The sequence below is a fragment of the Syngnathus scovelli genome, chromosome 12, assembly GCF_024217435.2.
Source record: "Syngnathus scovelli strain Florida chromosome 12, RoL_Ssco_1.2, whole genome shotgun sequence".
NCBI classification, from domain to species: domain Eukaryota; kingdom Metazoa; phylum Chordata; class Actinopteri; order Syngnathiformes; family Syngnathidae; genus Syngnathus; species Syngnathus scovelli.
The window spans coordinates 9,360,519-9,373,558 of record NC_090858.1 but is presented as its reverse complement, the minus strand read 5'-3'; the positions used below and the strand labels follow the sequence as shown (position 1 = coordinate 9,373,558).

The 13,040-nt window shown below is 40.3% G+C and overlaps 1 long non-coding RNA gene across 3 annotated transcripts in view; it reads right to left on the bottom strand.

Annotated features, from left to right (window-relative positions):
- Nucleotides 1-13,040, bottom strand: part of LOC137840788 (uncharacterized) — a 144,811-nt gene that overhangs the window by 64,696 nt on the left and 67,075 nt on the right. For 2 of the 3 annotated variants that reach the window (XR_011087825.1, XR_011087826.1), the window contains exon 6: nucleotides 3,645-4,250. The exons of the other annotated variant lie outside the window; for it this stretch is intronic. This is a non-coding gene — a long non-coding RNA (uncharacterized lncRNA). Of the gene's footprint in view, nucleotides 1-3,644; nucleotides 4,251-13,040 lie in introns of those variants that run through there. 3 annotated transcript variants of the gene reach the window in all.

Sequence of the window (13,040 nt, the reverse complement as noted above, 5' to 3'; positions counted from 1 at the left end):
AAAAACATCTGAAGCACATTTAAATGAACACCAGCCTTGTCTTATTCCACTGCCAAGACACCTTTGGTTGACCCAGGCTGTACCTAACACGTAGTGGCACTGCACAACCTGTAACTACATCTGGTTCGCCTTAACAGCCCCAGCAGCAACATCCAACGCACACCGATAAGCTCGGAGGTGAGTCCGCTCTGGCTGCATTTCTCTCCTCACCCTATCAACCGCAGCTGCTCACTCCTGAGACCCCCCCCCCCTTCTTCCTTCACTTCTTGCACCACCTCAAGTCTCATCCCGCCCCTCGACATTTCAGGGTGCTTCAGATTCGTTTGAAGTGGGAAGAGGAGGCATTAGTTTTGGTTTCCTGCTCAAATCCAACACAAGCCAACAAAATGGATGCAGGTCTGATCTGAAGCAAGGGAATTCCTGTCCACTAAATACAACTAAATACATAGTCTTAAATTAGAATGGATGGCTGGTTGAAGGAGACACTAGTGTTCCTCCTCCAAAGATTTAGTCATCCCGAACCTGTCAGTAAAAACATAAAAGTCTATCTACATGAGAGTGTGAATGAGCCACAGTGCAGCTAGCCTTTTATCCCCATCAGCAATTGGGCTAGAGTTCACCTCAACTGCAACCATAAGTAGATAGAAGATGGGCTATTTTGATGGCTCACAGATATAAGATACATTAGAAACGGTTAAAATAATGTCTCCTTTAAATGACAAAGTAACATAAATGGATTCTCTCACTATTCATCAAACCAATGAGGCTGTAATATAACCATATTAAAACTAAAATTCATTTCAGTAATGGTTTTGTCCTGGAGGGGGACGGGGGGGACTGGGAGGGTCACTGTCAAATCCCGGGGGCTTTAGATTTCATTTTGCTGAGGTGGAAGTGGGGCTTCTGCCCTTTCCTCTGGTAAATCTCACTCTAAGTAGCTGCACTAGGCACTTAAGGAAGTCCCAGGAGATATTTATGCATTCACCCACTCCGGGTCAGACGTACTGTGATATTTGACCTCTGCCCCTCCTGGATTATTCCCCCATATATTGCAAATCCAAACAACCTGAGGATATACTGCCATCTACTGGCAGTATACATAGTCTGTCTGTCCAAAGGGGAGGGTGTGTGAAAAACTCAAACTACTATGCATTTCATTGTGGGGCAGATGATCAACCAGCAAGAGATCCTGGCATTATAGTTTGCTTCAGTGAATGAGTGACAATTTTAGCCAACAGCATGAATGCTCACAAAAACACTCTGGCATATCCTGGCCGATATAGTCATGCTGTGCAAACTCGTGTGATTTTGTTCCCTTGTTTTCCAAGATCAATAGTTATCAAACAGACCAATTTTAAAGACATGGGTGAAATCAAAATGGGAACTGCAGAGAATCCTTCCACAAGGGTGTAAAGGTGTGATGGAGAAGGCTGAAAAAATGGTTCGAAGGGGAAAACTTGGAGTTTGGATTAGAAATGTGTTTGAGTTTTTACAATATAGTTTTAATATAATAACTACCGTAATTTCCGGACTATAAGCCGCGACTTTTTTCCAAAATTTTAAACCCTGCGGCTTATAGTCAGGTGCGGTTTATATAAGATTTTTTTTCGTGACTTTTGTGATGACTTGATCACTTTTATACACTCGTAAAAAGGCTGTGGACCGCCGTTGTATGGTATCTTGAAGAAAAAACAACAACAAAAATACTATTTTGAAACACTACTATGGCTGCTGCTTATTCTGGCTGTGTTGCTTGTGACTATTATGAGTTTAGTAGGAATGCACGCTAGGTGACCTGCGTCAAAGGGATCTAAACCCTTTCTCTTACTCTGCCATGTGACTCAGAGATTACACAAAGCAGTGCACACTTCCGTGTTGCTGCGGTACTACTGCTGCGTCACAGGTAATGTTTAGAAAGATATGTTAAAGTATGTTATTAAAACTTTTAAAAGGCTTTCTGTGTACTGTCTTTCTTTGTAAAAAAAACTCGTGTGCACGTGCGGTTTATAGTCCGGTGCGGCTTATAGTTCGGAAATTACGGTACTGATTATTAGGCAAGACTGTCTTTTAAAATCTATACTAGAATTTTTCAAATGTAATAAATCCCTTTGCATATTCTCATGACATGGCATTACAAGATAACTTAATATGCAAAAAATGACTGAACGAATGATGAGTTTACTGTGAGATTAAAACGGTTTTAATCAACTGAAGTGAATGAACACTATAGAGACTTGAACCGCTTTATAGCAGCAGAGCTGCATTGTAACGCTCAGTAACAATACTCAGTTAAAAGGCTAATGAAAAAGACATTTGGTTGAACTATAAAGTGTGCTGTGCATGAGATAAATATGTTGGCAAAATTACTTCCACTTTCTTCCTGACAGGCAACAACAGAGACGTCCACACAAGGTGTTATTCAATCTCCCGCAGTAGAGAACATAATGACCCGTGTCCGTGTCTATTTAATAGGTTTAATTAAAGCAAGATGAGAAATTGCCATAGCCAATACAAGAAGTACAAGAGTAGATAAAAATGGATGGTAATGAGTAAGGATTAGGGTAAGGCGCCGAAAGTATACATAGTACAAATCCATCACAAGAAGTGAAGATCGAGATAATGAAAGATTATTGAATATTTTAGAAAGCATCATGTTCCTTGATGCGTGACAAACATTACCTTAATTGTTTGCAAATGACCATTATTATAATTTATAAATAAAAAGGATGACGATATTAACAATAATAATAATAATAATAATAATAATAATAATAATAATAATAATAATAATAATAATAATAATAATAATAATAATAATTTAAAACGAGCTGAAAGCGTCTCAAGACATTACTTGCAGCCTCCCATTCTCTCATTAGTTTTCTGCCATCATAAGCCTAATTACACGCTAGGTGGCAGTAAAGGACTCTGAATGCTTACTTTCAGTGGCAGTTAAAAGCCCCTGAATCTCTCTTGAATCTCTTTTTTTTCTTCTTCATACTCCCCTCTGTCCATTTGCTGCTTCATGGGAAACGATGACCCTTGGCCTTAAGTTGGGACCTGAGCAATTGATAATGAATTTCTCTTAAAGGTGAAAATGTTTGCAATTGGAGAGATGCGCTTATTGTTCCTTTTTATGTGGATTACCAAATGAATTGTTTATATTGACCAGAATTGTTAAGCGACAGCACTGAGACTGCAATGTGGAACAGGTTACATGCAAAAGCTTGGGTATGATCCACACCTATTCACTCCGCACCAATCAAAGTGGCTTTATGAAAAATGGCTTGAGGCACTGTGACAAGGAAGAGATGGAAGAAGCAGACAGAGGGGACCGATGAGAGGAAATGGTGCACATGATAAGTGCTGAATGGTTGACCAGTGGGACAGACCCTGTCAGAGTGGCTGTTAAAGGGCTACAACGTTATGAGAGAGATGACTGCAGAGTACAAGAAGCCCAGACAGTGGTGGGGTGGGAGGGACGACACGTTACCCAGTGTCAAAATATTCATACCCATTTGACAACCAATGAATTTTCTCTCTTGCGTTTTAGTACTTTTTCCCATAACTGCTGCGTATTCTGAGTAGGATAATGGATAGATATTACGTTGAAGGGTTTAGATATGAGAAATAGGGTTAGCAGCATGTTTTATTCAGCTCATATGTTTAATTTCATGTCATGTCTCATGTTCACTGACTCGTTAGTATTTTTTTTATTATTTTTTGCAGAGACCCAGAAATGTCTCGGTCTGATGCTGCTGTATCGTTTTCTGCTCGTCTTCAAGCTTTTCATCTGTAGAGTCTTGTGGAGAAACAATGATGACCCAGTTCTGAGTTTGCCTCTGTCTTACAGCCAGTTCTCTTCTGTCCTAATCACGGGTGTCCCTCAGCTCCGAGAGCTGCCGCATGCACTACCAAGACAAGACACGAGTGAGAGAGGCGTGGGAGCTCAGGGGGGGTTGGTAGAGATAAAAAGAGACAGAGAGGCGTGAGCAAAGTCGGCATGGGGAAGAGAAGAAAACGAAAGCTAATCTCAGCAGGAGAAAAAAAAAGAGGCGGGATGACAAAATATTAGGATGGATGGGTGGATGAAACTTTCGGAGGGAGAAAGAGAGGAGGTTGACGCATCGCATCTTCTCCGATTCATCCCCCAAGGAGAGCACATCTAAAGGCAGGATTGAGTCCGTGACAGGCGGTTGAAGAGGGGAAACGGAGGCTTGACGTTTCATGCATCTTCATGTGCGCAGATGTCCCTTGAGATAAAGGAAACCAGGTCATTCATCAGGTGTGCGCATACAATTGCAATGAAGGAGACATACTGGCCTTATGTAATACACGTGACCCGCGGCATTCTTGAATCTCGTGCTCTGCTTCCCTTTATTAGATTTAATGTTATTTAAAAGGACACTTAAAGAGTTGGCATAAGATTATAGGAGATTATTGTCAGCATCGAATGTGGGAGAACAGCGTGTGAGTTTGGGATAATCTGCTGGAAAAGTTGACTACACATTAGTAATCCAGGATCACTGCAAGCAGATTTTATATTTTAAAAAGGCCCAGCCTATGTACAAGAAAAATAAACTTTATTTGACCTAAAATTAATGTACTTTTAAATTTGGTCAGGTTTCTCACATCATTTAAAAAAAAAGGTTTAAAAAAATCTAAATATTTGAACAAATAGTGAATTAAATATAAGAACTAAAATTAGACATGGATTCCAACTTGCCCCCAAAAAAGTATTTCTCTACAGCGGCTCCATGTTGATGTCACTCGGGTCAACTGCTCGTGATGCAAATGGCCAGGAGTAAATGCTGGAGAAATTGTGCATCCAGCATGAAAACATCTCCAACTCACAGGCACCCCTGTGACTGGGTTAATGCCAGCTGGGGACTGTAGGGATGGATTTGACCTTGCCTGTTTATACCCATATCTGGCAAGCCACCCATGCACAAGAGACATATTGCAAGAGATGGTTTAATGGCGTAAAAAGATTTAACCAAGTGAGGATGGTGTTTCTTCCATCAATGCATCGTTCCCAATAAGGGTGCTTAACGATGGTATGACCGCTGCATGAATGTGTCCAGTACAGCACGTCTGGGGGAGGGGAAGTGTGACTAAAACTGAGTTAACGGTCAAGGGTGTCAAAGCTGGCATGACACAGTCTTGGCAACATACAGGCAATAAGCCAGCATATGGGGGGGAAGGGGGCTTCCTTGCCAGGAAGGATGGGCTTGTCAGAGCTGAGGGAGCACATATCAATGACTTCTAAGCTCTCGGAATTATGCTAAGACATGTCTCCTTGAGGGAGCATGGTGTGGAGTTGAAAGTCATTCAAGGACAGAGATTTACCAGTGCCGCTTCTCTTGCTCTTTGGGTGTCTGAATAAATTGATATGTACAACAAATTGTCACTTAGTATTGCAAGTCTTTATGGATGAAGACACAGACAAGTACTTAAAATAAACACTGTATCTGTGCCACATTGAGATGAATTACACCATCAACCCATGTTTCTTTCCCTCCTTTGCACAAGGTGACCTTGACTGCATTGTAATTTATATCTTTATGACATGTTGGCTGCCAAGCTGCATCAAGCACGCTCATGTCGTGACCTATTGCTGGAGAGGTTTTGTACAACTTACTGATATCTTCCATCTGATTTGCTTACAGTGATCCTCTGTGTAAACAGCATCTGAAACACCTCTGGCATGATGTCATTTCGGTACAGTATCTTCCTGTTAGCCACAGCGCAACTCTGACAAAGAAAACCAGATGCAGTCCACATGATGACACCTGCTTTCTCATGTGGTCCAAATCACATGCGACATGCGCTGTGGCTCCATGCTCCGCCAACCAGCCACTGATGATGTGAAATATTGATTTGCGTGTCCACCCACATCAACACGCCTTGGCTTTGCTGTCAAGTTCATTTAGAAGAGGCCTTTTTTTATTGGGCCTTTGATGCCAAGCTTGCAGCAAGAAAGAGGGTGGAAGACTTCCCCCGTAGGGTTAAGAGGACAATGCAAATGCAAGGCCAAAAAGGGGGGTAACGCTGCTCTCATAAAATTCTCACCAGTTTTATAATTAGTAGCAATACACAGGGAACATTGATGCAAGCATATGCACACAAACTGCATACGGGCCATAAACTGTAGTCAGTGATGTAATAGTAATATGTTGTTGGTGCCTCATATGAGATTGTACACTGTACTTCTCAATTAGCTATTTCAGCATGGATACACTCTTCTGCTTCACAAAAGCAGCCAGCAGCCTTGCCTCTACACACACACACACGCGCACAAGAGGCGAGCCAGGCACAGTTATGTACACCCAGAGAGTAAGAGATGCTGCTTTACGAGTTGCATTGGACACAAGATGGCCTTTGCAGAAAACATGAAGTAAAAGGTTACTCTCATTCCATTGTGAGAGTCAGTCCATCTACGAACAGATTCTCAGGCTGGAAACTGATACCACATGCGACCATGAGAGATAACAAGGTGACCTTTTCATATAGATGACCAAAATGATGAATTATGTAAATGACTTGATTCAAGACCGCTTTCGCTCTCTCAGAGGTGGCTTTCGGCGTATGTTTTCTTCTCGGTAATGCAGTAATTCTCCCTGCTTTTTTGTTTTCCACTTTTTTTTGCCTCTCGGTAAATCATGGAGACAGCCTCAGTCAGACAACAGCAGTCCATCATGCAGCAAGAGACACCTGTGGCCTTTATTCTCACTTCCATGGTCCCTGACATTGTGTGAATGGTAGAGGTAATCCAGGGAGACAAGTCAGAGTGGCAGAGGAAATGAGCAAAAGCTTAGAAAAAGAGAGTGCGGCAGAATGGAAGGGGAAGGTCACATCATTATTAGCTATGACTCAGTAGAGTGTAGACCTGCGCCAAGGGTGAACTGTTACCATAATGGAAAAAAAATCATGGAGCATATACTTATGTGTTTGTCTGTTCGTCCATGTATTAACAGCCAGAGGATGATTTAGGATGACAATACTGGCTAGTGCCGTTTTTCATTTTGGGCCAAGATGGAATTATTCCATTGCATCTATCAATGGCTAAAAAGCACAAAGAGTAAAATTGTAAATAAATGTGAAAACATTGTGGAGCGTTATATTTTTCGTCTGCTTTATGACCTTTGTGAAGAGAAAGCATTCCCAATAATAAATGAATAAAAATCCTGCACAAGCTGATGAGAAATCAAATAAACTTCAAACTATGTTATATGATATTCTTACACTGGTTTCAGCAGTTAAACTACTAAAGAGAAATATATAAACACATACACATCCGTTAAGGGTACAATATTCTTGGTGAGGGTACTGTAATAAGGACACAGTGCACCATAACATTATAGCATGCAAGGGGAGTCACTTTTTGTACTGCCCTGAGTACAAATAGAGGTGAGTCACTATATGCCAGCAAAGTACTATAAAAGAGGCCAATTCCAACATAGCCACGAGGGGACAATGTTGTGTGAGACAGGTTGAAGAGAGGAGATGAGGTGAGGCTAAGTGAGACAGGACTGGGATAGGGCTCCTGCTATTAGCTCTTCCTGTGTCCCACTTCTGAAGATTTGCATCATCCTTTATTTATTTATTTGCATGAAAAATATAGGTCAGACCATACATTTTTAATAGTTTTGCAGATTTAATTCCAGTGTCTGCGAGCAACCCCTGCGAGAAAATCTGCCTTTGACGCCGAGAATAAAATGAGCGGAAGACAACACACAATGCGCATCAGAGTGCGATGGTGCCCCGGCGAATAAGGCTGCGGCGTGATTAAATACATTATCTTTTCAAACTGTGTGCTGCGCTATTTGAGGTGAAAAGAGGACAGGAAAAAGAAATAAAGATGAATAACAGATCAGTAATAGTTTGTATTGTAGAGAGGTTAAGCCCCTCCAAACAAGCCATGATGCAAAGGTCCTCTTTCATATTGGTGGTTCATGGAAATATACATTTCTCCCAAGACACAAGTGAAATCATACTTTGTATTGTAAATCTTTAAAAAAAAAAAAATGCTGTCAATTTGACAAAAAATACTCTAGATTGGCTACTGTCATTGCTATGACAAATTTAGTGTCAGACTATGCATTGTAGGTATTAAGGAATCTAACAAAATGGGATTCAAATTTTTTACTGAGAAGAAAAATTTGAAATGAAAATATGCAAGATTTGTGTTGCTTATATTTTCCCTAAAAAATACAATCCAGTCAGCCTCTCTAATAGTAATACAAGTCGTTTAAATCTAAGCATGATGCACATTATGCACCTGGACCAAAACATATCTGACAGGTACAATTTTGCATCATAAGCGCATCTTCTCTTATTCATGGTTGGGCTGATATGTCAAGCTCTATTTGTAGGAGGCATGATGAGGCTCCAGGCTGTAACTGGCCTTTTCAACTATTTTAACATGTTTCATGTTAATTTTTTTTTAACATGAAAGTGAAAAAAAAAATGGCACTTCAGTACCACGAATGCACTGGAACTTTATTATATTTCTTAAACCACATGACGCTGGTCTGGAGCAAAGATAAATGAATCCAATTTACCTGGGTCGGCACAAAACTAATGGGATTATTTTATTTGTATACTCGATGAGCCAATGGCACTACTGTGGCATATGAGATCATCCTCATTTCAAATACTCTATGCTAAAATACAAGGAAACCTCGGGAGATACACCCTGCTTTCACCATGGTAGTATGAGCTATTGTATGACACTGCCCAGTTGTGTCATTCAAATGTAAATCTAATGTGCAAGAGTAGCTCTCAGGATGCATCAATATACAATACAGATATTGCCATCTTTTTTATATAAACCAGCACAATGAACTATATTCAGAATAAGAGGTTCATATTGGTACCAATGTTAAAGATATGTAAGAAAAGCTTGCTTGCCTCAAATAAAACTATGAGAATGTTAAAATTCTTAAAATATACACATATGCAGTATACACTGTATATTGATGAGGTCAAAAGTCAATTTAATCTTGAGTTGAAAAAACTAATTGTATAATGCTAACATGATGTCAGTACACTGCTAATTATGAAATCAAATTAAACAACTTTAAAGCTTTGATAAGAGACTGACTCAAAACACTCAACGTAAAACCTCAGAAATAAAATGTGGCGCTTTCTTGTTCTGGGTTAAAATGACTTCTATTAAGACCAGATGTTTCTATATGAAGAATAATTCAATTTGGTATTAAAAATGCCCCTGTGGGTAAAGTATAAGAATGAACGGCTGTGGTAGAATGCGCTTAGTATTCATTTATAGCTACGATATAACGACGGGCTTTCCGCTGGCTATCAAACACCAGCGGCATGAAAATCACTTGAGTGCTTACCAATGTGTGACAATAGCAGCACAAATAACTCATCTTGTGCTCAGATGAATAATTTTATGGGGATTTTAAGACATTTTGTATTTGTGGAAATCTAAAAGACCGCAGCCTGTGCTACATTGAAGGAACATTATTTCACAACCATTGCTACAATTAAAATCCACCTTCTCAAACTCCCATTTTCAAGAAAAAAAAACCCAGAATGCATCTTTTATTCCACACAATTTGTGCCAAGAAGAAACTATGCTAGGAGAGCGAAATCAGATTTTGCCAGCTGGGCTCACATTTCACAGAAAAGCAATATAACAGATGTATTGTTGTATAGTAAATTATTACGGGCAGCTTAGGAGGGTGAAGAGAACACGCTCAAGATGTTGCACTTCCGTGAGTCACTGATTTGATGATGTACCCACGTGTGCTCAGGTACACAGTGTAACGCTTCAAGCTTCTTTCACTTTGGTGGGATAATAATACTGTGGTACCCTTGCAATGACAATGCACAATCACTTTACATTTAGTGAAGCATATTTCCCTTTATTATAATTAATATAGCCAGTACTTCCCTCTGACTGACTTCCATATTTCATTTGCTGATTGTGCATGTGTGGGAGCATGCACAGTCAGCGTGTGACACTGTGTGGGCAAGTTTGCAAGCAGAGCGGACAAGCTCTACATTGGACCTGGGCGGCACGTCGGATGTTGTCATGCCCCCGTAATGCTGATTGCAGCCCACGAGCCCCTCGCAATGATAAATTCGCCTCACAGCACTCAAGGGTGAAATGCAGCTGCAAAGGAACACTACTAGTTGACTGTACAAGGAACCTTGGTCAAATTGTGAGTGCAGATGGTTGCTTTAAGATGTTTTGTGTGTATGAACAAAACATTTGGGGGAATTAGAAATGGGTTGCAAAACATTCATCTATTTTTGATAGTGCTTGTGCTCAGAGGTGGGGTACACCATGAACTGGATAGCAATTGCAGATGATTCTCCATAATTTAGGAAATTATATTGTGCTGTCTTTCCTTTGAGCATAAAACAATATTTTACATCAATCACATATGCTTAATCTTCAACCCAAAACTAAGAGAAAATGACAGGCTTAATAGAATTTGTGTTTAGTCACGTTGGACTCCTCATTCAAAGGAAGTGAAGGTTAAATGGTTGTGGAGTTGTGGGATTTGGTGGGATTACATTGATTGACAGCTGTCCTTCAGAGTGTGTTATTTTTTTCTTCTCCAAAACCTATTTCTGCATTAGGCTCACGTACGGTACATATCACACAAATAAACATGACTTGTGATTTTCTTACCATTTCTGATGATTTTTACATTATGTTTGCATTGTGAGAGTAAATCTTATCAGCAAAATGAATATGCAAAAACATTAGTCTGACTGAAATTGCACCAAACTGGAATTCTCATAGGAGAGCAAACACACATGGTAAGATTTCAATGTGGCAATTTTCAACAAATCAAATAAATGGTTCAAAGGTTATTTTCATACTATCACACTTAAGTCCATTTCACTTTGGTGCAGTTTGTTTGGTCACTGTGTAGTTAAGTCATTACAAGAAACCATCAAACCTGACCAAATGTATCAGGGTTTGTATATGCTTGTACAGAAACGTAACAACGTTAGAGCATGACTATTTTTCCGTGTGTATAAGAGAGTCATGCACTCATGACGCAAAGTAAACGTGTGATACTTAATTTGCTCGATCATCCGTGCAAATGCCCCAAGTTGGAAGCTGACCCAAGTGCAAGGAACTGTTCTACGCCTACCTGCACTCAGCCATAAATAAAACAACTTCCACCGACAAGCTCATTTCTCCATCAGGGATTTTTATGCAAGAGTGGGCCCTGACGGTGCATTATAGAACACATCAGAACTCGCCTGGCCCCCCACACACACATACTCCTTGATTACATCATTGTCAACTGACCGGACAGAGGTGCAAGACACTTTGTCAACAGCAAATTTTGAGCAGATATGACTCAATGTCAATAAATGTAGTTTTGACAGCGATTCGAAAACTGTCTATTTTTTCAAACATTTGAGACATATTTATCTTTCTCTTTAAACTTTGACCTGCACAATGGAGATTTTTCCACGCATTGTCAGTCATAGCTATGAAGTTGCAGAATACATTCCATTATTTGCGTAATTGACGGAGTGCTATAAATCAGCAGCTAAAACCATTCAATCAGTCATTACGACTCACTAGGTCATATAAAAAAACGTTCTTCCTTGTTTGTATTGTTACACCAGCTACACACCAATCAGAGAAATGTTGTGGTGGCACAGAAACCAAAACGACTTCTCAACAGTTTCAGACCAGAGAAAGCAAACTTCAATTTACCCCTTTAAGAGTAAGAAGGAAATGAGATACAAAAATATTTAGGACAGACCAGAACTAAAACTCAAAAATGTTTGTCATTCCCCCCGTTTCTATAGCACTTATTCTGTCGAGTGTCACGGGGAACTGGAGAGTATCCCAGCACACTGCAATCACATCGTACAAACAGAAATACAGACCGACAAGGACAGACAGCCAATCTCACGTCTCATTATTGTTATTTATTACTATAAACTGCAATAGAATGACAAGCCTTTCATAGCAGCCAACACGTTACTGTGATTAGTGCCATTTTGTTTGGGTTAGATACAGTAATAGATTCAGAAAAGGTCACCCCCACCCTCATGGGACTGAGGCAATCAGGAAACATTAACTGTGAGAAGGTTAAGCCACCGGCTTTCATTGCAGCACAAGGTAATTAGTGAAAATGAATAAAAAGAGGTGTTGGTGACACATACTGGATTCAAATTGCTGTGAACATTTTTCTGTTAACGCAGTGTCAGAGATTAGCCTGACGGCTGGAAAAGGATGGGGATGTGTGGCAGGAGTGGGGTGTTCTTGGGTACAAATGGATTAAGAATCGTCTTTGAACGGCTTCTCCCATGTGCTCCACAAAACCATATCTCACTTTTTAGCTTTTCCACAGCTTTCTGCCGGGACTGTTTACGCTCAGTTCAAAAAAAGGCAATCTCCCTCCTGACCTTCTGTTGCCCCGCGGTTTGTTGATTAACACGCACACATACACACACATGCACGCGCACGCACACGCACACACAAAATGGAATTTCATGTTCCTATATAACACATTGTGGTCAGCTGACAGCCTCCAAATTACAACAAGCTTCAGCATCTGGCCAATGTACTGAAGTGCCCTAACAGTAGTATGAAATAAATCCAGTCACCTAATCTTAAAAATCGTTTGTTGTATGACAAATACTGTTTTTGAAGCCTTTTAATATGTGCTTAAATTGCATTGTTCTCTGCCAAACCCGCTCTGCGCCTCTGTTGTGATGTCATTTATAACCGCTGGACAGCTGAGCCCATCATTGCCCATTGTTTTCTCCCGCTGCCACTTTTCCCTTGCTTTATTGGGATGATAAAATGGTACAAATGTGTGCGTGTGTGTTGATCTCCATCAGTTATTGTCTAGTCAGGATTTTTTTTTCTTTATCTAATACCTCACAGTTGTGGAAGGAAGGTTCAAATCTATTATTGCAGAGGATACAACTCAGATAAGTGGTTGGCAAATGCAGGAAGTAAAGAATTGGTCATTCCACTTTATGACCAAGCCTTCTTGTATACAGCTGCATGTGATGCAGACATCCCC